Genomic DNA, 27,816 nt, shown 5'->3' on the forward strand with positions numbered 1-27,816 from the left:
GACTGAGAGCGGCCATATCCCCTTTGTATATAGTTGCGCTTCCTAAAGCGCCCCCTACTGGTTTTATGGGAAAACCATTTTTCTTCAAGAGACTGTCGCACTTTACCCGGTCACAAGTTGCACCGTGACCGGAGGAACCAGAGACAGGAATGTTTACAAGAATGTTATTTATGAAAACGTTTTATTGCTGATATATATATGATGTTTTATATGTTTATATGTTGATGTTTATGAAAAATAATTGTATGTTTTGGATGTTTTTATCTTTAACAGCCCGAGGACGTGCTGTGATTTACCAGGGGGGAATGTAGCACCCTGAGGACTCGGCTGCTACAGGGGTATTACACCTCAAGCCAGAGGTGTGGTATTCCACTCCCGGGTAAGGATGGAGTGTGGAACTGAGCTCAGTAGGCTGCATGCACTACACACATCCCATTTCCGGGGGACAGACCAATGGTACTCCCACCAATATATGTGCAGGTACGATAGTGTCTGTCCCTGGCTGGAGTGGGAGGGGGGTGGAACATCCCAGTAGTGTAGGGGCAGATAGGGGGAGCAGTCTGGGTAGTGCTAGGAGCTCATTGGGTGCTGGTCACCTGAGCTCACACATAGAGGGAGTATATAAGGTGGGAACCATCTTAGATCAGGGTCAGTCTGTCAGTCTTTTTGCAGAGTCAGAGGAAGAGAGCAGAGGAGAAGAGCAGCTCCAAGGCCAAGAGAGAGAGAGAGGAGAAAGAAGGACCCAGAGGGGGAGAAGAGGGAACTCCAAGAACCCAAAATTAGACCAGAGGGTGAAGAGTTGGCACAAGGGTACCGGATCCCAAGCTGGTGGAGGGCCCTAATCCTTAGCCAGAGACCGGAGGTCGTGGGCAGGATCTGCCACGACCACCCACTAAATCCACCCGGAAGGCAAACCAAGAATAGGGTCAGGGAACCCAGAGACAAGGGTTTACCAACAAGAGGCCCGAGGGAGCCGGACTTAGGTGGATCCCTGGTGGGGAAGGCCAGAGAGAAGGACAAGTCAGAAAGGGAGCTCAGGAACACGCTCCAGAATCACCTGGGGGTTGGCCGAGTCCAGGACCTGGTGGACGCAGCATGGCTCGGGTGGTCACTCAAGGCCGGAGTGACCAGAACAACAGCAGTAAGTAAAAACCCTGAACTGCACAGCCCGACTCTGAGTCTCATTACCATCCTCACTGCACCTCCACAACCACCATCCTCTACAACTGACCCCCTGAGGCTATACCCCTCCCGTTGGGGGTTATACTACCAGAAGCTGCACACACACCACCAGCCTCAGCGGACCCTGCTGCAGCGGCGGCCGTATTGACCGCAAATCAACGGGTGGCGTAGTCGACATAAAAGAACATCTAGTAACATCTATAAGGACTGCCACACACTGAGCTTGACACCCTGGGCACGGACCGGGTCACCGCCACTCGAAGACTACAACCCCCATCTGATCCGGCTCCGGGTATCCCCCAAACAACACTGGCCCAGGGGGCGCGTCACAGTCATAGGCCAAAACCAATTCAGCTTATTGCTTCTCGGCCTTTTGGCTGACATCAAGTGTAGTATCTGTTCTCATTTAGTATATGTGCTTTGCTTTAACCAATATATTGTATTGTAATGTTATCTATCTATCTATCTATCTATCCTTTTCTTCATGAGATAAGCGGCAATAATGCATTTGTCCTTTGCTACACCTCTGCACATACACCATATACCTAGTCAGTGGCCTTGTTATCAGCTGCTACTCTTTTAATTCAACTGTCCCATCAGTTGGGTGTTGCTGAGTACCACGCATTTAAAAAAAAATGTGGGGGGCATTACTATTTCTTTAGTGAAATGCTGGCTCCCTCTGGTGGAGCACTGACTTCATTAATTTTCTATCTGTGGATGAAAAAAAGATGTAAAAAAGTTTGGTCTGAGATGTTGTTTTAAAGTGCTGCCTATGTCTGACAATCAGAGCATCCTATTGGTTTTCACACAGGCAGATAGATTGCTTGCAATAGATGTAATGAGTGAATGGAACAATGGAATAATGCAAGAAAATGGGACAATGGAACAATGGAATAATGCAAGAATGGAAGAATGGAGCATCATTGCATGTGTCATAATGGGCTCCTGGCCTTTATCTGGCTGTGCTGCTGCAGTCAGCCACAGTCTGCAGGGAGCCTGCAGAGTAGGAAAAAGGTGGACCGCTGCTTGTTAGTTCACTAATTAGTTATCCTCTCCCCATCCCCTTGTCTGCAGGTGCATGGGACATTGGGGGGGAGGGGAGAATGTTTGAAAATAAGCAGACTCATGCAGATTAAAAATGCATGCGTGGGCTGCAGCTGCAACATGAAGTAAAGTTGTGGGTTTTAAGGTGTCTATTGATGAACAACATGTCCTCCTGAGGGGAGTATTTGTCCCTATCCCTACAATGAGTGCCTTCTTGAAGCCAGTGTGCAGTCATAGGCCAAAACCAATTCAGGTTATCGCTTCTCGGCCTTTTGACTAACATCAAGTGTAGTATCTGTTCTCATTTAGTATATGTGCTTTGCTTTTACCAATATACTGTATTGTAATGTTATCTATCTATCTATCTATCTATCTATCTATCTATCTATCCCTTCCTTCCTGAGATAAGCTGCAATAATGCATTTGTCCTTTGCTACACCGTTGCACATACACCATTTACCTAGTCAGTGGCCTTGTTATCAGCTGCTACTCTTTTAATTCAACTGTCCCATCAGTTGGGTGTTGCTGAGTACCACGCATTTAAAAAACATGTGGGGGCCGTTATGATTTCTTTAGTGAAATGCTAGCTCCCTCTGGTGGAGCACTGACTACTTTAATTTTCTATCTGTGGATGAAAAAAGATAAAAAAAAAGATTGGTCTGAGATGTTGTTTTAAAGTGCTACCTATGTCTGTCAATCAGAACATCCTATTGGTTTTCACCCAGGCAGATAGATTGCTTGCAATAGATGTAATGAGTGAATGGAACAATGGAATAATGCAAGAGAATGGGACAATGGAACAATGAAATAATGCAAGAATGGAAGAATGGAACATCAATGCACGTGTCATAATGGGCTCCTGGCCTTTATTTGGCTGTGCTGCTGTAGTCAGCTACAGTCTGCAGGGAGTCTGCAGACTAGGAAGAATGTGGACCGCTGCTTGTTTGTTCACTAATTAGTTATCCTCTCCCCATCCCCTTGTCTGCAGGTGCATGGGACATTGGGGGGAAGGGGAGAATGTTTGAAAATAGATAGACTCATGCAGATTAAAAATGCATGCGTGGGCTGCAGCTGCAACAAGCAGTAAAGTTGTGGGTTTTAAGGTGTCTATTGATGAACAACATGTCCTCCTATGGGGAGTCTTTGTCCCTATCCCTACAATGGGTGCCTTCTTGAAGCCAGGGTGCAATCATAGGCCAAAACCAATTCATGTTATTGCTTCTCAGCCTTTTGGCTGACATCAAGTATAATATATGTTCTCATTTAGTATATAGCACATTCTGTACACTCTCTCTATATCAACCCCTCCCTTCTCCCCTCTCCCATGTATAACTCTGAGGCTCTACTGACATTCCTCACCCACTGCAAACCATCCTCTACCTCCATACAGCACTCAAAATGTTCATACAAATCATTGCACCGCCTGCTCTTTCTCTTCTTTCTCCTTTTACTAGTCGCAGGCGACATCTCCCCCAACCCTGGGCCCCCCTCCCCTAGCATACACCACTCTCCTCCAGCTGCATATAGAAACCCTGCTAATCTTATTAACGTTCAGTGCATGCCCTCTCCTATCGATTTCCATTGTGCTCTCTGAAACTCACGGTCTGTGTGTAACAAACTAACTTACATCCATGATTTTTTCCTCTCTAATTCACTTAACCTTCTGGCTATCACTGAAACCTGGATTCAGCAGCCAGACACCACCGCAGCTGCAGCTCTCCCATTTGGTGGGCTGAAATATTCACATACCGCCAGACCTGGCAACAGACAGGGTGGAGGTGTTGGTCTGCTCCTTTCCTCACAATGTGCTTTCCAGGTCACCCTCCCGGTTCCCTCACTTATGTTTCCTTCCTTTGAAGTCCACACCATCAGACTCTTTAAACCCTTTTCCCTGCGAGTGGCGGTTGTGTATCGCCCTCCAGGCTCCTCCCGCCAGTTCTTGGATCACTTTGCCACCTGGCTTCCTCACTTTCTATCCTGTGACATCCCCACACTCATCATGGGCGACTTTAACATCCCCATCGATGATCCCCTCTCCCAATCTGCCTCTCATCTACTTTCTCTAACCTCTTCATTCCATCTCTCACAGTTTATTAATTCTCCTACCCATGAAGACGGGAATACTCTGGACCTGTTTTTTTCCAGTCTCTGCTCACTGGATGACTTTACCAACTCCCCTCTCCCGCTCTCGGACCACAACCTTCTTTCCTTCTCTGTTAAGAATTGTCTCCTCACCCGGGACACCCCCACTTACCACACTTATAGGAATACACGTACCATTAATACCCAGCAGCTTATGGACAATCTCCACACATCTTTAGCCCCCATCTCCTCCTTCTCCTGTCCAGACTTAGCACTGTCACACTATAATAATACGCTGCAGAGTGCCCTAGATGAAGCCGCACCTTCTACAAGCAGAAAGACCCGACACAGACAACGGCAGCCCTGGCACACGATGCAAACACGTTTTCTTCAACATTGCTCAAGGTGTGCTGAGCTTCAGTGGAGAAAATCTCTTCTAGCAGAGGAGTTCATCCACTATAAATTCATGCTCAAAACCTATAACTCTGCCCTTCATCTGGCCAAACAATCCTACTTCACCACCCTCATCACTTCAATGTACAACAATCCAAAATGACTTTTCGAAACCTTAAACTCCCTCTTGAAACCTAAAGCACAGGCCCCCACCACCAACCTCAGCGGGGAGGATCTGGCCACTTATTTCTTTGAAAAAATCAACCACATCCATCAGGACATCTCAGCCCAATCTCCTCAGTGCCTGGATCCCCTTCCCTGCCACACTTCAAGCTCACTTGCCATCTTTGAGCCTGTTAAGGAAGAAGAAGTTACCCATCTCCTCGCTTCTTCTTGGCCTACAACCTGCAACAGTGACCCCATTCCTTCACATCTCCTGCAGTCCCTCTCACCGGTGGTCACCACTCACCTGACTAAAATATTTAACCTCTCTATTTCTTCAGGTATCTTTCCCTCCTCATTTAAACATGCCATCATAACTAGAGATGAGCGGTGTTCGACTCGAACTGTTCGCCAATCTCAAATTTGTGCTGTTTTGGGCGGTGTTCGAGCCGTTCGGCGAACACGAACGATTTGAAAACAATTCGGCTGTTCGAGGTTATGTTCGATAACTGTTCGTGCACCAAAATCATAACTGGATTTTTTCTCAGCAATGCTGAAAATTAATGTTAATACGCAGTTTGAGTGTACAGCGGGGCGGGGGGAGGGGCAGGGGATGGATCTCTGCAGAAATAATGAAGATCTCCATTTATTTTTCTCTTCCCCGCCTTTACAGTGGGGTTGTGCAGTCTGTCAGCCTATCAGCAGCGCACACACGGAGCAAACTGCTTTTTTTCACACAAGCAAGGGCATGTGTCATTGGCAGTGTATGTCACATGTCCTTGCCCTATAAGACCCAGCCATTTTCCCCATCGCCACCATTTTCTCACTGCTGCAGCTGCGTGTTAGACGGCACCGCTGTTTCTGTGTGCGCTATACTTAGTTAATTTCAAGCCAATTTTCGCACAAATCTACAGATAGCTTGGGAGTAGGGAAGAGTTGTGATTGCAGTCCTTTTAAGGACTAGGTTACATAATTTCATACTACTTTTATCAGGCAGGTCTGTGCTCTTAAATAGATAGGTTGGGAGTAAAGACTAATTGTAATTACATTCCTTTTCAGGGCTAGGTTACAACAGTTCCTATCACTTTTTGCCAGGCAGTTCTGTGCCAGTGCTGTGCAAGTTTTTTTCACAGCATTTGGCCAAATCTAGCAAAGCAAATCCTTTTTGGCCTATTGCAGAGTGTGTTAGTCAGTGGAGTAGCCTATCTGTGTTGCAAGCTACACCACCTGTGTAAAGAATACAATTTTTTTTACTGCACCTAGTGAAGTAAAATCTTTTGGGCATAGCATTATTCTATTAGTCCATCTATACTAACCTCCATCAGGTTGCAAATTCAATATAATTTTTTTCTGCATCGAGCTCTGAAAAAATATTTAGGCTTCTAGCAGTGTGTGGGACTTGTTGTATTAGTCCATCTATACTAACCTCCATCAGGTTGCAAATTCAATATAATTTTTTTCTGCATCGAGCTCTGAAAAAATATTTAGGCTTCTAGCAGTGTGTGGGACTTGTTCTATTAGTCCATCTATACTAACCTCCATCAGGTTGCAAATTCAATATAATTTTTTTCTGCATCGAGCACTGAAAAAATATTTAGGCTTGTAGCAGTGAGTGGGACTTGTTCTATTAGTCCATCTATACTAACCTCCATCAGGTTGCAAGTTCAATATAATTTTTTTCTGCATCGAGCTCTGAAAAAATATTTAGGCTTCTAGCAGTGTGTGGGACTTGTTCTATTAGTACATCTATACTAACCTCCATCAGGTTGCAAATTCAATATAATTTTTTTCTACATCGAGCTCTGAAAAAATATTTAGGCTTCTAGCAGTGTGTGGGACTTGTTCTATTAGTCCATCTATACTAACCTCCATCAGGTTGCAAATTCAATATAATTTTTTTCTGCATAGAGCACTGAAAAAATATTTAGGCTTGTAGCAGTGTGTGGGACTTGTTCTATTAGTCCATCTATACTAACCTCCATCAGGTTGCAAGTTCAATATAATTTTTTTCTGCATCGAGCTCTGAAAAAGTATTTAGGCTTCTAGCAGTGTGTGGGACTTGTTCTATTAGGCTATGTGCCCACGATGCAGAAATGAAGCAGAAAATTTCTGCAGCATTTCTGCATCTCCCTGGCAGAAAAAACGCATGCAGATTGTGCATGCGTTTTTCCTGCAGAATACATGCGGATCCACATGCGGATTCACTTGCGTTTCCGCATGCAGATTGACAAGCGCTTTCCATGCGATAGCATCGCTTGGAAAGTGCTTGACAACTAGGTGACACTGTATAAATCCATGCAAACAGCATGGATTTATACAGTGTGAACCGTAAAAATTAAAACAAATAAAGCTATACTCACGCCCGAGGCCCCGGCGTGTGCTGCAGCGCTGCTTCCTGGCTGGTTCCCGGCTGCCGGCATATCGCGAGACAGAGCGGTGAAGGGCCAGCGGTCACATGACTGTGACGTCACCGCAGGTCCTCAAGCGATGCCGGCATTCAGAGAGAAGCCGCCGGACAGGTGAATATAAACTTTATTTGTTATTTTATTCTTTTTTTACAGGTAGAATGGTACCCAGGTCTGGATAAGAGTCTCCTCTCCTCCAGAACTGGGTACCATCCGCACATAGAGACGCATAGAAGCCGCTTGTAAAAATGTACAGTCGCGGTTTCTATGCGTCTCAATGCAAGTCAATGGCGGGAGTTCCGCTGCGCTTCCGTAAAATTAAATGACATGCTGCAGGTTTTTGTACGCAGCATAAACGCTGCGGAAAAATCCGCAGCGTGTGCATAGAACATGCGGAATCCCCTTGGGGACCATGCGGTGCTGATTACCTAGCATTTCACAAGCGTTTATGCTGCGGAAACTCCGCAGCATAAACGCTTGAAAAACACTACGTGGGCACTCAGCCTTAGTCCATCTATACTAACCTCCATCAGGTTGCAAATTCAATATAATTTTTTTCTGCATCTAGCTCTGAAAAAATATTTAGGCTTGTGGCAGTGTGTGGGACTTGTTCTATTAGTCCATCCATACTGACCTCCATCAGGTTGCAAATTCAATATAATTTTTTTCTCCATCTAGCTCTGAAAAAATATTTCAGCTTCTAGCAGTGTGTGGGACTTGTTCTATTAGTCCATCTATACTAACCTCCATCAGGTTGCATGTTCAATATAATTTTTTTCTGCAACAAGCTCTGAAAAAATATTTAGGCTTCTAGCAGTGTGTGGGACTTGTTCTATTAGCTCATCTATACTAACTTCCATCAGGTTGCAAGTTCAATATAATTTTTTTCTGCATCGAGCTCTGAAAAAATATTTAGGCTTCTAGCAGTGTGTGGGACTTGTTCTATTAGTCCATCTATACTAACCTCCATCAGGTTGCAAATTCAATATCATTTTTTTCTGCATGTAGCGCTGAAAAAATATTTAGGCTTGTAGCAGTGTGTGGGACTTGTTCTATTAGTCCATCTATACTGACCTCCATCAGGTTGCAAATTCAATATAATTTTTTTCTCTATCTAGCTCTAAAAAAATATTTCGGCTTCTAGCAGTGTGTGGGACTTGTTCTATTAGTCCATCTATACTAACCTCCATCAGGTTGCAAATTCAATATAATTTTTTTCTGCATCTAGCTCTGAAAAAATATTTAGGCTTGTAGCAGTGTGTGGGACTTGTTCTATTAGTCCATCTATACTAACTTCCATCAGGTTGCAAGTTCAATATAATTTTTTTCTGCATCGAGCTCTGAAAAAATATTTAGGCTTCTAGCAGTGTGTGGGACTTGTTCTATTAGTCCATCTATACTAACCTCCATCAGGTTGCAAATTCAATATCATTTTTTTCTGCATCTAGCGCTGAAAAAATATTTAGGCTTGTAGCAGTGTGTGAGACTTGTTCTATTAGTCCATCTATACTGACCTCCATCAGGTTGCAAATTCAATATAATTTTTTTATCCATCTAGCTCTGAAAAAATATTTTGGCTTCTAGCAGTGTGTGGGACTTGTTCTATTAGTCCATCTATACTAACCTCCATCAGGTTGCAAATTCAAAATAATTTTCATCTGCATCTAACCCAGCCAATACTTTTGGGCTAATACCACAGTTTGGCCACTCAGCTCTGCTCGGTTCCCATCCATTGTTTTTTGTGCAAACGACTCCAGAGTTGTGAATTAGTTAACCACCAAAATGAGTGGAAAAAGGCCTGCTGCTGGTGGAAAGGGGAATAGGCATGTTGGGAAGGGAAAAAAAGGTTGTGTCCGTGGGGTAGGTGTTAAAGCAACAGTAACATCTGCAGAAGAAAGACCATCTTCCAGCCAAACTAAGATGTCTACCTCTTTTAGCAGACAATGTGATAAGATCCCTTTCTTACAGCCACGCCAATCGTTGCAAATTCCAGATGAGGTACAAAAACAGCATGTGCTTCAACGGATATCAAGTGCTCCTTTAAGTGGGCTCTCCTCCACCTCAATTTCAACATCACAAATACTCCAGTCCTCAGAGGTGTCACCCCAATCGCACTTGCTTCCTCACAGCTCCCAAGTCTCCAGCGGCCCGTCTGAGTATGGGGTAGAACAGATGGTTGAGTCTGCAGAGCTGTTTACTCATACTATAGCCTGGGAATCAGAGGTCGGCTCCAGAGCTTCTGTGAATCCAGACGATGAAATTATCTGCACTGATGCCCAGAAACTTTATGAGTCGGATCCAGGACCAGACGCAGAAGGTTCTGACCATAATGTAGACCCTCGTTTCCAAACTGTAACTCCTGTTGGTGGGGAAAATGAGGAAGACGATGATGAGACTCAAATACCTGATTGGAGCGACAACTTTAGCTTTTTTGTCAGGGCAGGAAGAGGTTGGCTCTGAGGACGACGGGTGTGATAATACACAGGGTGATGATGACGAGGTTGGAGATCCCACTTACTATCAACCCACAGTCAGCCAAGAGATGAGGTCAGCAGAAGAGGTGGAGGAGGATGCTAGTGATGACGAGGTCAGGTTGCGCCTTCCTGGACAGAGACGGAGTACTGGAAGCACGTCAACAACTGCATTCTCAAACACAACTCTGCCTCTGACCACAAGTCGTGGTGGCTCTTCAGGTCGCATGGGTGCTAAGCCTTGCATAGCCTGGGCATTTTTTCAGATCGATAAAGATGACCCAACTCGTGTTATCTGTAACATTTGTCAGCAAAAGCTAAGTAGAGGCCAAAAGATACATAGTTTGAGTACTTCATGCATGAACCGGCTCATGGATATGAAGCATAAGTTGCAGTGGGAAGCTCACTGTGCTACAATGCGGCCTAGCCGGCCGGGCCAACCACCGTCTGCCACATCTTGTGCATCCGCGGCCTCTTCATCCTCTGTGACTGGGGGGACAGCAGTCACACCTGATTTGGGACGCAGACCTGCCACCTCTTTACCCGCAAGAGCCAGCGTGATTGGCAGGTCATCATTTTCTTTGGAGGTGGAAAGACCAGCTGGTGTTCAGCGCTGTCCGACATCGATAGCACCACCTTTGGATCAAGGCAACCTAACATGTCCGGCTGCATTTTCCTCACAGACCAGCAGTTTGCCGGGGACACCCTTCTCAACCCCGTCTAAGCACAACAGCCAGCCCTCGGTCCCTCAGATGTGGACAAGTAAAAGACCATTTCCTCCTAGCCATGAGAAAGCTATGAGGTGAATTTCACCATCTGCAAGCTCTTGGCTACAGAAATGCTGTCTTTCCGCCTGGTGGACACAGAGGATTTTCAAGACCTTATGTCCGTCGCAGTGCCCCAGTACCAGATGCCCAGTCGGCACTACTTCTCAAAGAAAGGTGTGCCTGCGCTCCACCAGCATGTCGCACACAACATCACCGCTTCTTTGAGAAACTCTGTGTGTGACAGGGTGCATTTCACCACAGACACTCGGACGAGTAGTCATGGACAGGGGCGTTACATGTCGCTGACTGGGCACTGGGTAACTATGGTGACTGCAGGACAAGGGGCTGCTGTCCAAGTCTTGCCGTCCCCACAAGTTGTGCGTCAATCCTCTTTATCTCAAAGTTGCTCCACTGATTCTGCCTCCTCAACCTCCTCTCGGTCCTCCACCTGCACCCAAAGCCTGTCTGGTCATGCCACAAGCTTTCTCACTGTGCAGAAGGGATCCTGCACACCTCCTTACTATGCTGGCAGCAGGGCTCAACATCATCAGGCAGTTTTTACTTTGAAATGTCTGGGAAATGTGATTCACACAGCTGAGGAGTTGTGGTCAGCTCTGGAGAACCAGTTTCATGAATGATTGTCTCCACTGGACCTGAAACCAGGGAAGGCCGTGTGCGACAATGTTGCAAACCTGGGTGCGGCCCTTCGCCGGGGCAATGTCACACACATGCCTTGCATGGCTCACGTGTTGAACCTGGTTGTCCAGCAATTTTTAGCCCACTATCCCGGACTAGATGGCCTTCTGCAGAGGGCAAAGTCGCTGTGTGCTCACTTCCGCCGTTCGCATCCCGCAGCTCAGCGATTTACATCTCTACAGAAGTCGTTGGGCCTGCCACTTCACCGGCTAAAATGCGATGTGCCTACCCAGTGGAATTCAACTCTGCACATGTTGCAGCGACTGTGGCAGCACCGACAAGCCCTGGTGCAATACGTTCTGACATAAAGCCTGGGCCAACGAGATCCAGAGGTGGGGCAAATCACGCTGGAGGAGTGGTCTCAGATCAGGGACCCATGCACCCTTCTGCACAGTTTTGAAATGGCGACGAAGATGTTTAGTGCTGACGATGCCATTATCAGCATGACTATTCCGGTGATTTACATGCTGGAGCACATGTTAAATAGAATTCGGAGTCAGGTGGTGGCACAAGAGGAGGTGGAGGAAGTAGAGGAGGAGGAGTTGTATGCGGAAGGGCTAACATCTGTAAGGTCCAGACGGTCGGCAGCACCAAGGCGGCAGGCATGTGAGGGTGAGGGAGATGGTTTTACCAGGGCGCATGGTAGCAGCCAAACTAGTGAGGAAGGTGCAGGAGCGGAGGAAGAAGTGGAGGACGAACTGATGGAAGACTCATCTGATGAGGGAGACCTTGATCACATTTCTGTTGTGCGAGGTTGGGGGGAGAGGACAGAGGAAGGAAGCATGATTGTTACCTCGCCACCAACACAACAGGGACTTGGTGCTCCTGGATGCGCAATACACATGAATGCCTTCTTGCTGCACTACCTGCAACATGACCCTCGAATTGTGAGAATTAGAAATAATCCTGACTACTGGGTTGCCACACTGTTAGATCCCCGGTACAAAAGTAAATTTGCAGAAATTATTCCTGCCATAGAAAGGGATGCACGCATGCAGGAGTATCAGCAGAGACTGTTGCAGAATCTTACATGTGCTTTTCCACAAAACACCAGTGGTGCACGTAGTGAATCTCACAGTTCCAACTTGCCAACCGTGGGACCGTCGAGTGTTCAGCACTCAAACCGTAACAGAACCACAGTATCTGCTGGTAACATCAATTTTGCGGAATCATTTCACCACTTTTTTAGCCCATCCTTTGCAAGGCCACAGGAGACAAGAATTCTGACACATAGTCAATGCCTAGAGACGATGGTACAGGAGTATCTCCAAGTAAACATTGAAGCCATGACTGGTCACTGGTAGAGATGAGCGTTGTTCTACTCGAACTGTTCGCCAATCTCAAATTCGAGCTGTTTTGGGCGGTGTTCGAGCCGTTCGGCGAACACAAACAATTTGAGAAAAATTCGGCTGTTCGAGGTTATGTTCGATAACTGTTCGTGCACCAAAATCATAACTGGATTTTTTCTCAGTAATGATGAAAATTAATGTTAATACGCAGTTTGAGTGTACAGCGGGGTGGGGGGAGGGGCAGGGGATGGATCTCTGCAGGAACAATGAAGATCTCCATTTTTTTTTCTCTTTCCCGCATTTGCAGTGGGGAGGTGCAATCTGTCAGCCTATCAGCAGCGCACACACGGAGCGAAGTGCTTTTTTTCACACAAGCAAGGGCATGTGTCATTGGCAGTGTATGTCACATGTCCTTGCCCTATAAGACCAAGCCATTTTCCCCGTCGCCACCATTTTCTCACTGCTGCAGCTGCGTGTTAGACGGCACCGCTGTTTCTGTGTGCGCTATACCTTGTTAATTTCAAGCCAATTTTCGCACAAATATACAGATAGCTTGGGAGTAGGGAATAGTTGTGATTGCAGTCCTTTTAAGGACTAGGTTACAGCATTTCCTACGACTTTTATCAGGGAGGTCTGTGCTCTTAAATAGATAGGTTGTGGGAGTAAAGACTAATTGTAATTGGAGTCCTTTTCAGGACTAGGTTACATGAGTTCCTATCAGTTTTTGCCAGGCAGGTCTGTGCCAGTGCTGTGCAAGTTTTTTTCACAGCATTTGGCTGAATCTAGCAAAGCTAATCCTTTTTGGCCTATTGCAGAGTGTGTTAGTCAGTGGAGTAGCCTATCTGTGTTGCAAGATATAACACCTGTGTATAGAATACCAATTTTTTTACTGCACCTAGTGAAGTAAAATCTTTTGGGCATAGCATCATTCTATTAGTCCATCTATACTGACCTCCATCAGGTTGCAAACTGAATATAATTTTTTTCTGCATCTAGCTCTGAAAAAATATTTGGGCTTCTAGCAGTGTGTGGGACTTGGTCTATTAGTCCATCTATACTGACCTCCATCAGGTTGCAAATTAAAAATAATTTTTTTCTTCATTTAGCTCTGAAAAAATATTTGGGCTTCTAGCAGTGTGTGGGACTTGTTCTATTAGTCCTTCTATACTGACCTCCAGCAGGTTGCAAATTGAATATAATTTTTTTTGCATCTAGCTCTGAAAAAATAGTTGGGCTTCTAGCGGTGTGTGGGACTTGGTCTATTAGTCCATCTATACTGACCTCCATCAGGTTGCAAATTAAAAATAATTTTTTTCTGCATCTAGCTCTGAAAAAATATTTGGGCTTCTAGCAGTGTGTGGGACTTGGTCTATTAGTCCATCTATACTGACCTCCATCAGGTTGCAAATTAAAAATAATTTTTTTCTGCATCTAGCTCTGAAAAAATATTTGGGCTTCTAGCAGTGTGTGGGACTTGGTCTATTAGTCCATCTATACTGACCTCCATCAGGTTGCAAATTAAAAATAATTTTTTTCTGCATCTAGCTCTGAAAAAATATTTGGGCTTCTAGCAGTGTGTGGGACTTGGTCTATTAGTCCATCTATACTGACCTCCATCAGGTTGCAAATTAAAAATAATTTTTTTCTTCATTTAGCTCTGAAAAAATATTTGGGCTTCTAGCAGTGTGTGGGACTTGTTCTATTAGTCCTTCTATACTGACCTCCAGCAGGTTGCAAATTGAATATAATTTTTTTCTGCATCTAGCTCTGAAAAAATAGTTGGGCTTCTAGCGGTGTGTGGGACTTGGTCTATTAGTCCATCTATACTGACCTCCATCAGGTTGCAAATTAAAAATAATTTTTCTCTGCATCTAGCTCTGAAAAAATATTTGGGCTTCTAGCAGTGTGTGGGACTTGGTCTATTAGTCCATCTATACTGACCTCCATCAGGTTGCAAATTAAAAATAATTTTTTTCTGCATCTAGCTCTAAAAAAATATTTGGGCTTCTAGCGGTGTGTGGGACTTGGTCTATTAGTCCATCTATACTGACCTCCATCAGGTTGCAAATTAAAAATAATTTTTTTCTGCATCTAGCTCTGAAAAAATATTTGGCCTTCTAGCAGTGTGTGGGACTTGGTCTATTAGTCCAGCTATACTGACCTCCATCAGGTTGCAAATTAAAAATAATTTTTTTCTGCATCTAGCTCTGAAAAAATATTTGGGCTTCTAGCGGTGTGTGGGTCTTGGTCTATTTGTCCATCTATACTGACCTCCATCAGGTTGCAAATTAAAAATAATTTTTTTCTGCATCTAGCTCTGAAAAAATATTTGGGCTTCTAGCAGTGTGTGGGACTTGGTCTATTAGTCCATCTATACTGACCTCCATCAGGTTGCAAATTAAAAATAATTTTTTTCTGCATCTAGCTCTGAAAAAATATTTGGGCTTCTAGCGGTGTGTGGGACTTGGTCTATTAGTCCATCTATACTGACCTCCATCAGGTTGCAAATTAAAAATATTTTTTTTCTGCATCTAGCTCTGAAAAAATATTTGGGCTTCTAGCAGTGTGTGGGACTTGGTCTATTAGTCCATCTATATTGACCTCCATCAGGTTGCAAATTAAAAATAATTTTTTTCTTCATTTAGCTCTGAAAAAATATTTGGGCTTCTAGCAGTGTGTGGGACTTGTTCTATTAGTCCTTCTATACTGACCTCCAGCAGGTTGCAAATTGAATATAATTTTTTTCTGCATCTAGCTCTGAAAAAATAGTTGGGCTTCTAGCGGTGTGTGGGACTTGGTCTATTAGTCCATCTATACTGACCTCCATCAGGTTGCAAATTAAAAATAATTTTTTTCTGCATCTAGCTCTGAAAAAATATTTGGGCTTCTAGCAGTGTGTGGGACTTGGTCTATTAGTCCATCTATACTGACCTCCATCAGGTTGCAAATTAAAAATAATTTTTTTCTGCATCTAGCTCTGAAAAAATATTTGTGCTTCTAGCGGTGTGTGGGACTTGGTCTATTAGTCCATCTATACTGACCTCCATCAGGTTGCAAATTAAAAATAATTTTTTTCTGCATCTAGCTCTGAAAAAATATTTGGGCTTCTAGCAGTGTGTGGGACTTGGTCTATTAGTCCATCTATACTGACCTCCATCAGGTTGCAAATTAAAAATAATTTTTTTCTGCGTCTAGCTCTGAAAACATATTGCGGTGTGTGGGACTTGGTCTATTAGTCCATCTATACTGACCTCCATCAGGTTGCAAATTAAAAATATTTTTTTTCTGCATCTAGCTCTGAAAAAATATTTGGGCTTCTAGCAGTGTGTGGGACTTGGTCTATTAGTCCATCTATACTGACCTCCATCAGGTTGCAAATTAAAAATAATTTTTTTCTTCATTTAGCTCTGAAAAAATATTTGGGCTTCTAGCAGTGTGTGGGACTTGTTCTATTAGTCCTTCTATACTGACCTCCAGCAGGTTGCAAATTGAATATAATTTTTTTCTGCATCTAGCTCTGAAAAAATAGTTGGGCTTCTAGCGGTGTGTGGGACTTGGTCTATTAGTCCATCTATACTGACCTCCATCAGGTTGCAAATTAAAAATAATTTTTTTCTGCATCTAGCTCTGAAAAAATATTTGGGCTTCTAGCAGTGTGTGGGACTTGGTCTATTAGTCCATCTATACTGACCTCCATCAGGTTGCAAATTAAAAATAATTTTTATCTGCATCTACAGTACCTCTGAAAAAATATTTGGGCTTCTAGCAGTGTGTGGGACTATTTGTATTAGTCCATCTATACTGACCTCCATCAGGTTGCAAATTCAAAATAATTTTTTTCTGCATCTAACCCAGCCAATAGTTTTGGCCTAATACCACAGCTTGGCCACTCAGCTCTGCTCGGTTACCATCCATTGTTTTTTTGTGCAAACAACTCCAGAGTTGTGAATTAGTTAACCACCAAAATGAGTGGAAAAAGGCCTGCTGCTGGTGGAAAGGGGAATAGGCGTGTTGGGAAGGGGAAAAAAGGTTGTGTCCGTGGGGTAGGTGTTAAAGCAACAGTAACATCTGCAGAAGAAAGACCATCTTCCAGCCAAACTAAAATGTCTACTTCTTTTAGCGGACAATGTGATAAGATCCCTTTCTTACGGCCACGCCAATCGCTACAAATTCCAGATGAGGCACAAAAACAGCAGGTGCTTCAACGGATATCAAGTGCTCCTTTAAGTGGGCTCTCCTCCACATCAACTTCAACATCACAAATACTCCAGTCCTCAAAGGTGTCACCCAAATCGCACTTGCTTCCTCACAGCTCCCAAATCTCCAGCTGCCCGTCTGAGTATGAGGTAGAACAGATGGTTGAGTCTGCAGAGCTGTTTACTCATACTATAGCCTGGGAATCAGAGGTCGACTCCAGCGCTTCTGTGAATCCAGACGAGGAAATGATCTGCACTGATGCCCAGAATCTTTATGAGTCGGATCCAGGACCAGACGCAGAAGGTTCTGACCATAATGTAGACCCTCATTCCCAAACTGTAACTCCTGTTGGTGGAGACAATGAGGAAGACGATGATAAGACTCAAATACCTGATTGGAGCGACAACTTTAGTTTTTTGTCAGGGCAGGAACAGGTTGGCTCTGAGGACGACGGGTGTGATAACGCACAGGGTGATGATGATGAGGTCGGAGATCCCACTTACTGTCAACCCACAGTCAGCCAAGAGATGAGGTCAGCAGAGGAGGTGGAGGAAGATGCTAGTGACGACGAGGTCAGGTTGCGCCTTCCTGGACAGAGACGTAGTACTGGAAGCACGTCAACAACTGCATCCTCAAACACAACTCTGCCTCTCACCACAAGTCGTGGTGGCTCTTCAGGTCGCATGGGTGCTAAGCCTTGCATAGCCTGGGCATTTTTTCAGATCGATAAAGATGACCCAACTCGTGTTATCTGTAAAATTTGTCAGCAAAAGCTAAGTAGAGGCCAAAAAATACATAGTTTGAGTACTTCATGCATGAACCGGCACATGGACATGAAGCATAAGTTGCAGTGGGAAGCTCAGTGTGCTACAATGCGGCCTAGCCGGCCGGGCCAATCACCGTCTGCCATATCTTGTGCATCCGCGGCCTCTTCATCCTCTGTGACTGGGGGGACAGCAGTCACACCTGTTTTGGGGCGCAGACCTGCCACCTCTTTACCCGCAACAGCCAGCGTGATTGGCAGGTCATCATTTTCTTTGGAGGTGGTAACACCAGCTGGTGTTGAGCGCTGTCCGACATCGATAGCACCACCTTTGGATCAAGGCAACCTAACATGTCCGCCTGCATCTTCCTCACAGACCGGCAGTTTGCCGGGGACACCCTTATCAACCCCGTCTAAGCACAATATCCAGCCCTCGGTCCCTCAGATGTGGACAAGTAAAAGACCATTTCCTCCTAGCCATGAGAAAGCTAAGAGGTTGAATTTCACCATCTGCAAGCTCTTGGCTACAGAAATGCTGCCTTTCCGCCTGGTGGACACAGAGGATTTTCGAGACCTTATGTCCGTCGCAGTGCCCCAGTACCAGATGCCCAGTCGGCACTACTTCTCAAAGAAAGGTGTGCCTGCGCTCCACCAGCATGTCGCACACAACATCACCGATTCTTTGAGAAACTCTGTGTGTGACAGGGTGCATTTCACCACAGACACTTGGACGAGTAGGCATGGACAGGGGCGTTACATGTCGCTGACTGGGCACTGGGTAACTATGGTGACAGCAGGACAAGGGGCTGCTGTCCAAGTCTTGCCGTCCCCACGAGTTGTGCGTCAATCCTCTTTATGTCAAAGTTCCTCCACTGCTTCTGCCTCCTCAACCTCCTCTCGGTCTTCCACCTGCACCCAAAGCCTGTCTGGTCATGCCACAAGCTTTCTAACTGCGCAGAAGGGATCCTGCACACCTCCTTACTATGCTGGCAGTAGGGCTCAACGTCATCAGGCGGTTTTTACATTGAAATGTCTGGGAAATGTGAGTCACACAGCTGAGGAGTTGTGGTCAGCTCTGGAGAACCAATTTCATGAATGGTTGTCTCCACTGGACCTGAAACCAGGGAAGGCCGTGTGCGACAATGCTGCAAACCTGGGTGCGGCCCTTCGCCGGGGCAATGTCACACACGTGCCTTGTATGGCTCACGTGTTGAACCTGGTTGTCCAGCAATTTTTAGCCCACTATCCCAGACTAGATGGCCTTCTGCAGAGGGCACGGTCGCTGTGTGCTCACTTCCGCCGTTCGCATCCCGCAGCTCAGCGACTTACATCTCTACAGAAGTCGTTGGGCCTGCCACTTCACCGGCTAAAATGCGATGTGCCTACCCGGTGGAATTCAACTCTGCACATGTTGCAGCGACTGTGGCAGCACCGACAAGCCCTGGTGCAATACGTTCTGACGTATAGCCTGGGCCAACGAGATTCAGAGGTGGGGCAAATCACGCTGGAGGAGTGGTCTCAGATCAGGGACCTATGCACCCTTCTGCACAGTTTTGAAATGGCGACGAAGATGTTTAGTGCTGACGATGCCATTATCAGCATGACTATTCCGGTGATTTACATGCTGGAGCACATGTTAAACAGAATTCGGAGTCAGGTGGTGGCACAAGAGGAGGTGGAGGAAGTAGAGGAGGAGGAGTTGTATGCGGAAGGGCTAACATCTGCAAGGTCCAGAAGGTCGGCAGCACCAAGGCGGCAGGCATGTGAGGGTGGGGGAGATGGTTTTACCAGGGCGCATGGTAGCAGCCAAACTAGTGAGGAAGGTGCAGGAGCCCAGGAACAAGTGGAGGACGAACTGATGGAAGACTCATCAGATGAGGGAGACCTTGATCACATTTCTGTTGTGCGAGGTTGGGGGGAGAGGACAGAGGAAGGAAGCATGATTGTTACCTCGCCACCAACACAACAGGGACTTGGTGCTCCTGGATGCGCAACACACATGAGTGCCTTCTTGCTGCACTACCTGCAACATGACCCTCGAATTGTGAGAATTAGAAATAATCCTGACTACTGGGTTGCCACACTGTTAGATCCCCGGTACAAAAGTAAATTTGCAGAAATTATTCCTGCCATAGAAAGGGATGCACGCATGCAGGAGTATCAGCAGAGACTGTTGCAGAATCTTACATGTGCTTTTCCACAAAATACCAGTGGTGCACGTAGTGAATCTCACAGTTCCAACTTGCCAACCGTGGGACCGTCAAGTGTTCAGCACTCAAACCGTAACAGAACCACAGTATCTGCTGGTAACATCAATTTTGCGGAATCATTTCACCACTTTTTTAGCCCATCCTTTGCAAGGCCACAGGAGACAAGAAGTCTGACACATAGTCAACGCCTAGAGACGATGGTACAGGAGTATCTCCAAGTAAACATTGAAGCCACGACTGTGTCACTGGACCCTTGCTCTTTTTGGGCTTCCAATCTGGATAAATGGCCGGAGCTAGCCACTTACGCCTTGGAGATCTTGTCATGCCCCGCAGCCAGCGTTCTGTCTGAACGTGTGTTCAGCGCTGCTGGTGGTGTGCTGACAGATAAGCGCACGCGGCTCTCCACTGATAATGTAGACAGACTCACGTTCATAAAGATGAACAAATCATGGATCCGAAACGACTTTTCTACCCCTGTGTCATCCTGGGGAGAGTAAAAGCTTGATGATTGGTTAAAATCACCCTACCAACCGTTTTAAGCTTTCAAATTACTAATCATGTTTATCTGTATCTTGACTGGAAAATAATTTGGGCTTTGTAGCAGTGTGCAGCACTGATCCTATTAGGCCATCTATACTAAAGCTTCACCAGATTTAAAATTAAAAATAATTTTTAGCTGCATCTAGCCCGGAAAATAATTTTGGGGCTCCGAGATGCGCAAGGCACATAAGTGCCTTCTTGCTGCACTACCTGCAGCATGACCCTCATATTGTCAGAATTCGAAGTACTCATGACTACTGGGTTGCCACACTCTTAGATCCCCCAAACTTTTCGATCAACCTTTTCATTTTAATAAAGACCAAAAAAATGGTCATTTTTGAAATTATAAGCATTAGCAGGTTGTTAGAAACTGAAATCAAACAGTTTTCAACTCAAAACTTTATTCTAGGTGATGTTACATTTTCACATAGGACCCCTTGTTCGAAAGGAGCTTCTGAACTCTCTCGTCCATTGAATTTGTCAGGTTTTGGATGGTTTCTGCTTCAATTGTTTTGCATGAGGACAGAATACCCTCCCAGAGCTGTTGCTTAGATGTGAACTGCCTCCCGCCATCATAGACACTCCTTTTAATGATGCTCCAAAGGTTCTGAATGGGGTAGAGGTCAGGGGAGCATGGGGGTCACACCATAAGTTTGTCCCCTTTTATGCCCATATCAGCCAGAGATGCAGATGTTTTATGTGCAGCATGAGATGGTGCATTATCATGCAGAAAAATGATCTTGCTGTGAAATACACGGTTCTTCTTCTTGAACCATGGCAGGAAGTGCTGTTTGAGAAAATCCACATACATTATGGAGTTCATCTTTAGCGCCTTCAGGGATCCTAAAGGGGCCGACAATCTCTCTCCCCATGATTCCAGCGCAAAACATTTCTCCACCTCCTCCTTGTTGGCGCTGTAGCCGTGTTTGCGTGGGGTGTCCATCAACCAGCCATCCTCCACTCCATCCATCTGGACCATCGAGCGCTGCACGGCACTCATCCGTGAACAAAACAGTTTTGAAATCAGTCTTCATGTAATGTTTGGCCCACTGGAGCCGTTTCTGCTTGTGTGAAGTGGATAGAGGAGGTCGACAGGATGGCGCATGCACAGCTGCAAACCTCTGAAGGACCCTGCATCTTGTTGTTCGGGGGACGTTGGAGGCACAAGCAGCTTCAAAAACTTGTCTGCTGCTATGACAAGGCTTTTTTGCCGCTGCTCTTTCAACCTGACATAATTGCCTGTAGGAAAGAGTCCTCAATTTGCCCTTATCAGCACGCACACGTGTGTACTGTGAATCAGCTACATACTTCTTGATTGCCAAGACACTTCATCCTGATCATCGCACAATGTTGATTGTAGTCATGCCTTGAACTAAACACTCCACAATTTGTTGCTTCTCAGCAGCCGACACATCCTTTTTCTTTCCCATTTTGGCAGAAAATGTAGGCTGCTTAATAATGTGAGAGAGCCTTCTTAAGTAGTCTTGCCTTTCATTGGACACACCTGCCAAACTAATTAGCACAGGTGTCTGCAATTGCTTACAGTGATATAAAGAGCCCTGACACACATCACCATCAATGAGTTTAACTGACAAACAAACAAATTCTTCCCTTATCACTCCTAAACACTTTTTGTATAATAATTTGGAACGCAGTGTACATGTGCTTTTCCACAAAACACCAGTGGTTCACGTAGTGAATCTTACAGTTCTAACTTGCCAACCGTGGTCTGTATGGAGTTGTTCAATAAAGGGCCCAAAATTAAGATAACATAGATGGGAGAGGTCTCTATGAATAGGAATTCCTAAGTATTTGATACCCTGTGAGGGCCAGGCAAAGGGAAAGTTGGACTGGATGGAATCCTATATGGATTTGGGGAGGGAGACATCGAGGGCCTCAGACTTCGCTGCATTGATTTTAAAATTTTACCATGTAACAAAGTGATCTATTTCAGCCATAACAGCATGGATGGATATATGTGATTGAGTGATATATACTAGGACATCATCAGCAAATAGAGAGCACTTGTACTCGGTGCCTCCCACCTCAATCCACCTAATATTGGGGTTATGGCGAATTGATGAGAGCAGGTGCTCCGTCACTAGGATGTATAAGAGAGGGGACAGAGGACATCACTGCCTTGTCCCATTGGTGATTGTGAAAGGTGATGAAAATGTTCTGACGCACCCCCTGGGCCTTGGGACACCCGGAGCCGGACCCTTTTTGGTGGATGCTGGTGGTTGTAGTCTTCGTGGCGGCGACCCAGTTCCGTGGCTCAGGGCGGTCAAACCAGTGGCGGAACTATTTATGTGGTTTTCATGTTTAAATGTCCGACTACGCCACCCGTGGATTGCGGTCAGAGTGAAACGCCGCTACAGGGCAGACCACTGAGGCTGGTGTTGTGGGTGCAGCAGAGCGTAGCATAACTCCCCACGGGAGGAGTATAGCCTCAGGGCAGTGTATGCGGAGGATGGGGGTGATGGTGCAGGGCAGCAGCAGTAACGACACGGAGTCAGTGATGCAGTTCAGGGCCTTTACTCACAGTTCTTATTATCCAGACCACGTCTGCAGGTAACGGCTGCCCACGTCGTACTGTGCTCACCAGGTGAGGGGCTCAGACAACTCCCAGATAACTTTGGAGCACTTCACAGGACCCCCTTTGTGTGTCCTTTGTCTGGCCTTTCTTACCAACACTTCTGTCCGGCTGCCTCGGGCCTCCTCTTGGTAAACTTGGCGCCAGTTTCCCTGACCCTATGTGGTGCCTTCCTAGCGGGTGTAGCGAGGGGCTGCGCCACATAAAATGTCAGAGCCTCCGGTTTCTAGCTGAGGGTCGTTTCCTGCCTCCACTAGTTCGGGGACCGGTCTCCCCCTTTGGCCTGACCCCTCCACGCAGGTGGATTCGGGCGTGCGGTGGCGACTCGCCCGTCCGCACCCCTGGGATCCCTTCATTCCTCGTTCCTGGAGCCTTCTCCGCTCCTCTTCCTTCCTTCTCCCTCTTCCAGGCCTGGGCCTCTGTTACTAGGCCCGCCTCCGGAGCAGAGCTCATGCAGAGCCCCTGCTCCCTGCCACTTCTGCTCAGACTTCTCTGCACTGAACTAAGATGGTGCCCACCTTTTATACTCCCTTCTCAATGCACCCAGGAACTGCTTCCTCCCTGCTCCTGCACTACAGGGTTCCCCTTCCTCAGTGTTCCCTCCCCCCACTCCAGCCAGGGACAGGGACTGTCGTGCCCATCTCAGGGGCATATTGGTCGCCCTGCCCCACGGCAATGTGGTGTAATGCATGCAGGTGTCGGGTCCTGATCCACATTCCATCCTTACCTGAGAGTGAGATATCACACCTCTGGGTGAGGTGCAATACGTCTGTAGCAACCGAGCCCTCAGGGTGCTACAGTTCCATTTATCTTCTGCCTAGGTGACGTATTGCGATACAGGGCCGTGATTTTGGCTATAAAAGGGTCCCCTAGACCCCTACCCCAAGCTTTTTAAGAGAATCATATATGGCGTGCCAGGAGACTCTATGGAATGCTTTCTCAGCATCCAACGAGAGTATCCAATTACAAATTTTTAACTGCATCTAGCCCAGGAAATACTTTGTGCCTAGTAGCAGTGTCTGTTAGTGAGCGGATTATCCCAGCTGTTAAGCAAGCTGCACCACCTGTAGTTTAGACACTTAATTTTTTCAAAGGAAATGCTTCGGGACCATGGGATACTTAGTGAAGAGCATCAGGAGGCACCCCAAGGCATAGGGGCTGGGACTGGCAGTAGGATGCCTTGCTGTGGACAGCCGAGCTCGATCCTTATAAAAGCTTTTTAACTGCAGTAGCTTTAGTGGACGCTACTGGAGCTGGAATTACCGCGGCTGCTGGCATGAGACTTGCCCTCCAATAGATCCTTGTAAATGGATTTAAAGTGTATTCATTCAAATTAGAGAGACAATTTAAATTAAAAAGCTTAGAGCTGCCTCCACCACAGGGGGGCTCGCTCGACCCACCAGCGGACAGGCACCAGTATTGGGAGAGGGGGGCTGGCCGTCAGGGTTCACCGCGGCTCTGGCACAAACCCGGCGACACGGAGGTGGCACGGGCAGGAGCGGACTGGCCGTGTCGGCTTCTCACTTTTTGGATTTTAGAAGGGCATGACATGCCTATATCTGTGTCTCCCCCTCCTTTTACTCCTCCACCTCTTTTATTTTCGCATGACTATATGTACTTGTCACTTTTCCATGTGTTAGTTATGTCTTCTGAGCAGTTTGTCAGCTTTTGGACACCTTTGAAGGTGTTTTCTATGTGTTTCTATGTGTTTTTGTTTGCCTGCCATTGGTTTTAACGGTGTTCGAAGGTGTTCGACGAACAGTTCGACGAACAGTTCGGCGAACACACGGGTGTTCGACGAACCGAACCGAACTCGAACACTACGGGGGTGGCTCAACACTAGTCACTGGACCCTTGCTCTTTTTGGGCTTCCAATCTGGATAAATGGCCGGAGCTCGCCACTTACGCCTTGGAGATCTTGTCATGCCCTGCAGCCAGCGTTCTGCCTGAACGTGTGTTCAGCGCTGCTGGTGGTGTGCTGACAGATAAGCGCACGCGGCTCTCCACTGATAATGTAGACAGACTCACGTTCATAAAGATGAACAAATCATGGATCCGAAACGACTTTTCTACCCCTGTGTCATCCTGGGGAGAGTAAAAGCTTGATGATTTGTTAAAATCACCTCACCAACCGATTTAAGCTTTAAAATTACTAATCATGTTTATCTGTCTCTTGGCTGGAAAATAATTTGGGCCTTGTAGCAGTGTGCAGTACTGATTCTATTAGGCCATCTATACTAAGCTCCACAAGATTTAAAATTACTAATCATGTTTATCTATATCTTGGCTGGAAAATTATTTGGGCTTTGTAGCAGTTTGCAGTACTGATTCTATTAGGCCATCTATACTAAGCTCCACCAGATTTAAAATGACTAATCATGTTTATCTGTATCTTGGCTGGGAAATAATTTGGGCTTTGTAGCAGTTTGCAATACTGATTCTATTAGGCCATCTATACTAAGCTCCAACAGCTTTCAAATTAATAATAATTTTTAGCTGCATCTAGCCCAGAAAATAATTTTGGGACTCCTAGATGCGCAAGACACATGAGTGCCTTCTTGCTGCACTACCTGCAACATGACCCTCAGACTGTCAGAATTCGAAGTAATCCTGACTACTGGGTTGCCACACTCTTAGATTCCCCACACTCTTTGATCAACCTTTTCATTTTAATAAAGACCAAAAAAATGGTCATTTTTGAAATTATAAGCATTAGCAGGTTGTTAGAAACTGAAATCAAACAGTTTTCAACTCAAAATTTTATTCCAGGTGATGTTACATTTGCACATAGGACCACTTGTTCAAAAGGAGCTTCTGAACTCTCTCGTCCATTAAATTTGTCAGATTTTGGATGGTTTCTTCTTCAATTGTTTTGCATGAGGACAGAATACCCTCCCAGAGCTGTTGCTTACATGTGAACTGCCTCCCGCTATCATAGACACTCCTTTTGATGATGCTCCAGAGGTTCTGAATGGGGTTGAGGTCAGGGGAGCATGGGGGTCACACCATAAGTTTGTCCCCTTTTATGCCCACATCTGCCAGAGATGCAGATGTGTTATGTGCAGCATGAGACGATGCATTATCATGCATGAAAATGATCTTGCTGCGGAATACACGGTTCTTCTTCTTGAACCATGGCAGGAAGTGCTGTTTGAGAAACTCCACATACATTATGGAGTTCATCTTTACCCCTTCAGGGATCCTAAAAGGGCCGACAATCTCTCTCCCCATGATTCCAGCCCAAAACATTACTCCACCTCCTCCTTGTTGGCGCTGTAGCCGTGTTTGTGTGGGGTGTCCATCAACCAGCCATCCTCCACTCCATCCATCTGGACCATTGAGCATTGCACGGCACTCATCGGTGAACAAAACAGTTTTGAAGTCAGTCTTCATGTACTGTTTGGCCCACTGGAGCCGTTTCTGCTTGTGTGCAGTGTATAGAGGAGGTCAACAGGATGGCTTACGCACAGCTGCAAACCTCTGAAGGGCTCTGCATCTTATTGTTTGGGGTGACGTTGGAGGCACCAGCAGCTTCAAAAACTTGTCTGCTGCTATGACAAGGCTTTTTTGCCGCTGCTCTTTTAACCTGACGTAATTGCCTGTAGGAAAGAGTCCTCAATTTTCCCTTATCAGCACGCACACGCGTGTACTGTGAATCAGCTACATACTTCTTGATTGTGCGATGATCAGGATGAAGTGTCTTGGCAATGTTGATTGTAGTCATGCCTTGACCTAAACACTCCACAATTTGTTGCTTCTCAGCAGCCGACACATCCTTTTTCTTTCCCATTTTGGCAGAAAATGTAGGCTGCTTAATAATGTGGGACAGGCTTCTTAAGTAGTCTTGCCTTTCATTGGACACACCTGCCAAACTAATTAGCACAGGTGTCTGCAATTGCTTACAGTGATATAAAGAGCCCTGACACACATCACCATCAATGAGTTTAACTGACAAACAAAAAAATTCTTCCCTTATCACTCCTAAACACTTTTCGCATAATAATTTGGAACACAGTGTACATGTGCTTTTCCACAAAACACCAGTGGTTCACGTAGTGAATCTTACAGTTCTAACTTGCCAACCGTGGTCTGTATGGAGTTGTTCAATAAAGGGCCCAAAATTAAGATAACATAGATGGGAGAGGTCTCTATGAATAGGAATTCCTAAGTATTTGATACTCTGTGAGGGCCAGGCAAAGGGAAAGTTGGACTGGATGGAATCCTGTATGGATTTGGGGAGGGAGACATCGAGGGCCTCAGACTTCGCTGCATTGATTTTAAAATTTGACCATGTAACAAAGTGATCTATTTCAGCCATAACAGCAGGGATAGATATATGTGATTGAGTGATATATACTAGGACAACAGCAGCAAATGCAGAGCACTTGTACACGGTGCCTCCCACCTCAATCCACCTAATATTGGGGTTATGGCGAATTGATGAGAGCAGGTGCTCCGTCACTAGGATGTATAAGAGAGTGGACAGAGGACATCCCTGCCTTGTCCCATTGGTGATTATGAAAGGTGATGAAAATGTTCCATTTATCTTCAGCCTAGGTGATGTATTGCGATACAGGGCCGTGATTTTGCCTATAAAAGGGTCCCCTAGACCCCTACCCCAAGCTTTTTAAGGGAATAATATATGGCGTGCCAGGAGACTCTATGGAATGCTTTCTCAGCATCCAACGAGAGTATCTAATTACAAATTTTTAACTGCATCTAGCCCAGGAAATACTTTGTGCCTAGTAGCAGTGTCTGCTAGTCAGCAGATTATCCCAGCTGTTAAGCAAGCTACACCACCTGTAGTTTGGACGCTTCATTTTTTCAAAGGAAATGGTTCGGGCCCCCAGGAAACTCAGTGAAGAGCATCGGGGAGGCACCTCAAGGCATAGGGGCTGGGACTGGCGGTAGGACGCCTTGCGGTGGACCGCCAAGCTCGATCCTTATAAAAGCTTTTTAACTGCAGCAGTTTTAGTGGACGCTACTGGAGCTGGAATTACGCTGCTGCTGGCATGAGACTTG

General features: G+C 45.9%; 2 pseudogenes; both read left to right on the top strand.

The window, feature by feature from the left end:
• Positions 1-1,539: 1,539 nt before the first annotated feature.
• Positions 1,540-1,645, top strand: LOC141173249 (U2 spliceosomal RNA; annotated as a pseudogene).
• Positions 1,646-2,482: 837 nt separating this feature from the next.
• LOC141173260 (U2 spliceosomal RNA) lies at positions 2,483-2,588 on the top strand (annotated as a pseudogene).
• The last annotated feature ends 25,228 nt before the right edge of the window (positions 2,589-27,816 follow it).

Source organism: Phyllobates terribilis, unplaced genomic scaffold (genome assembly GCF_046119375.1).
Source record: "Phyllobates terribilis strain yellow unplaced genomic scaffold, ASM4611937v1 Scaffold_12__6_contigs__length_324123572, whole genome shotgun sequence".
Classification (NCBI taxonomy): Eukaryota; Metazoa; Chordata; class Amphibia; order Anura; family Dendrobatidae; genus Phyllobates; species Phyllobates terribilis.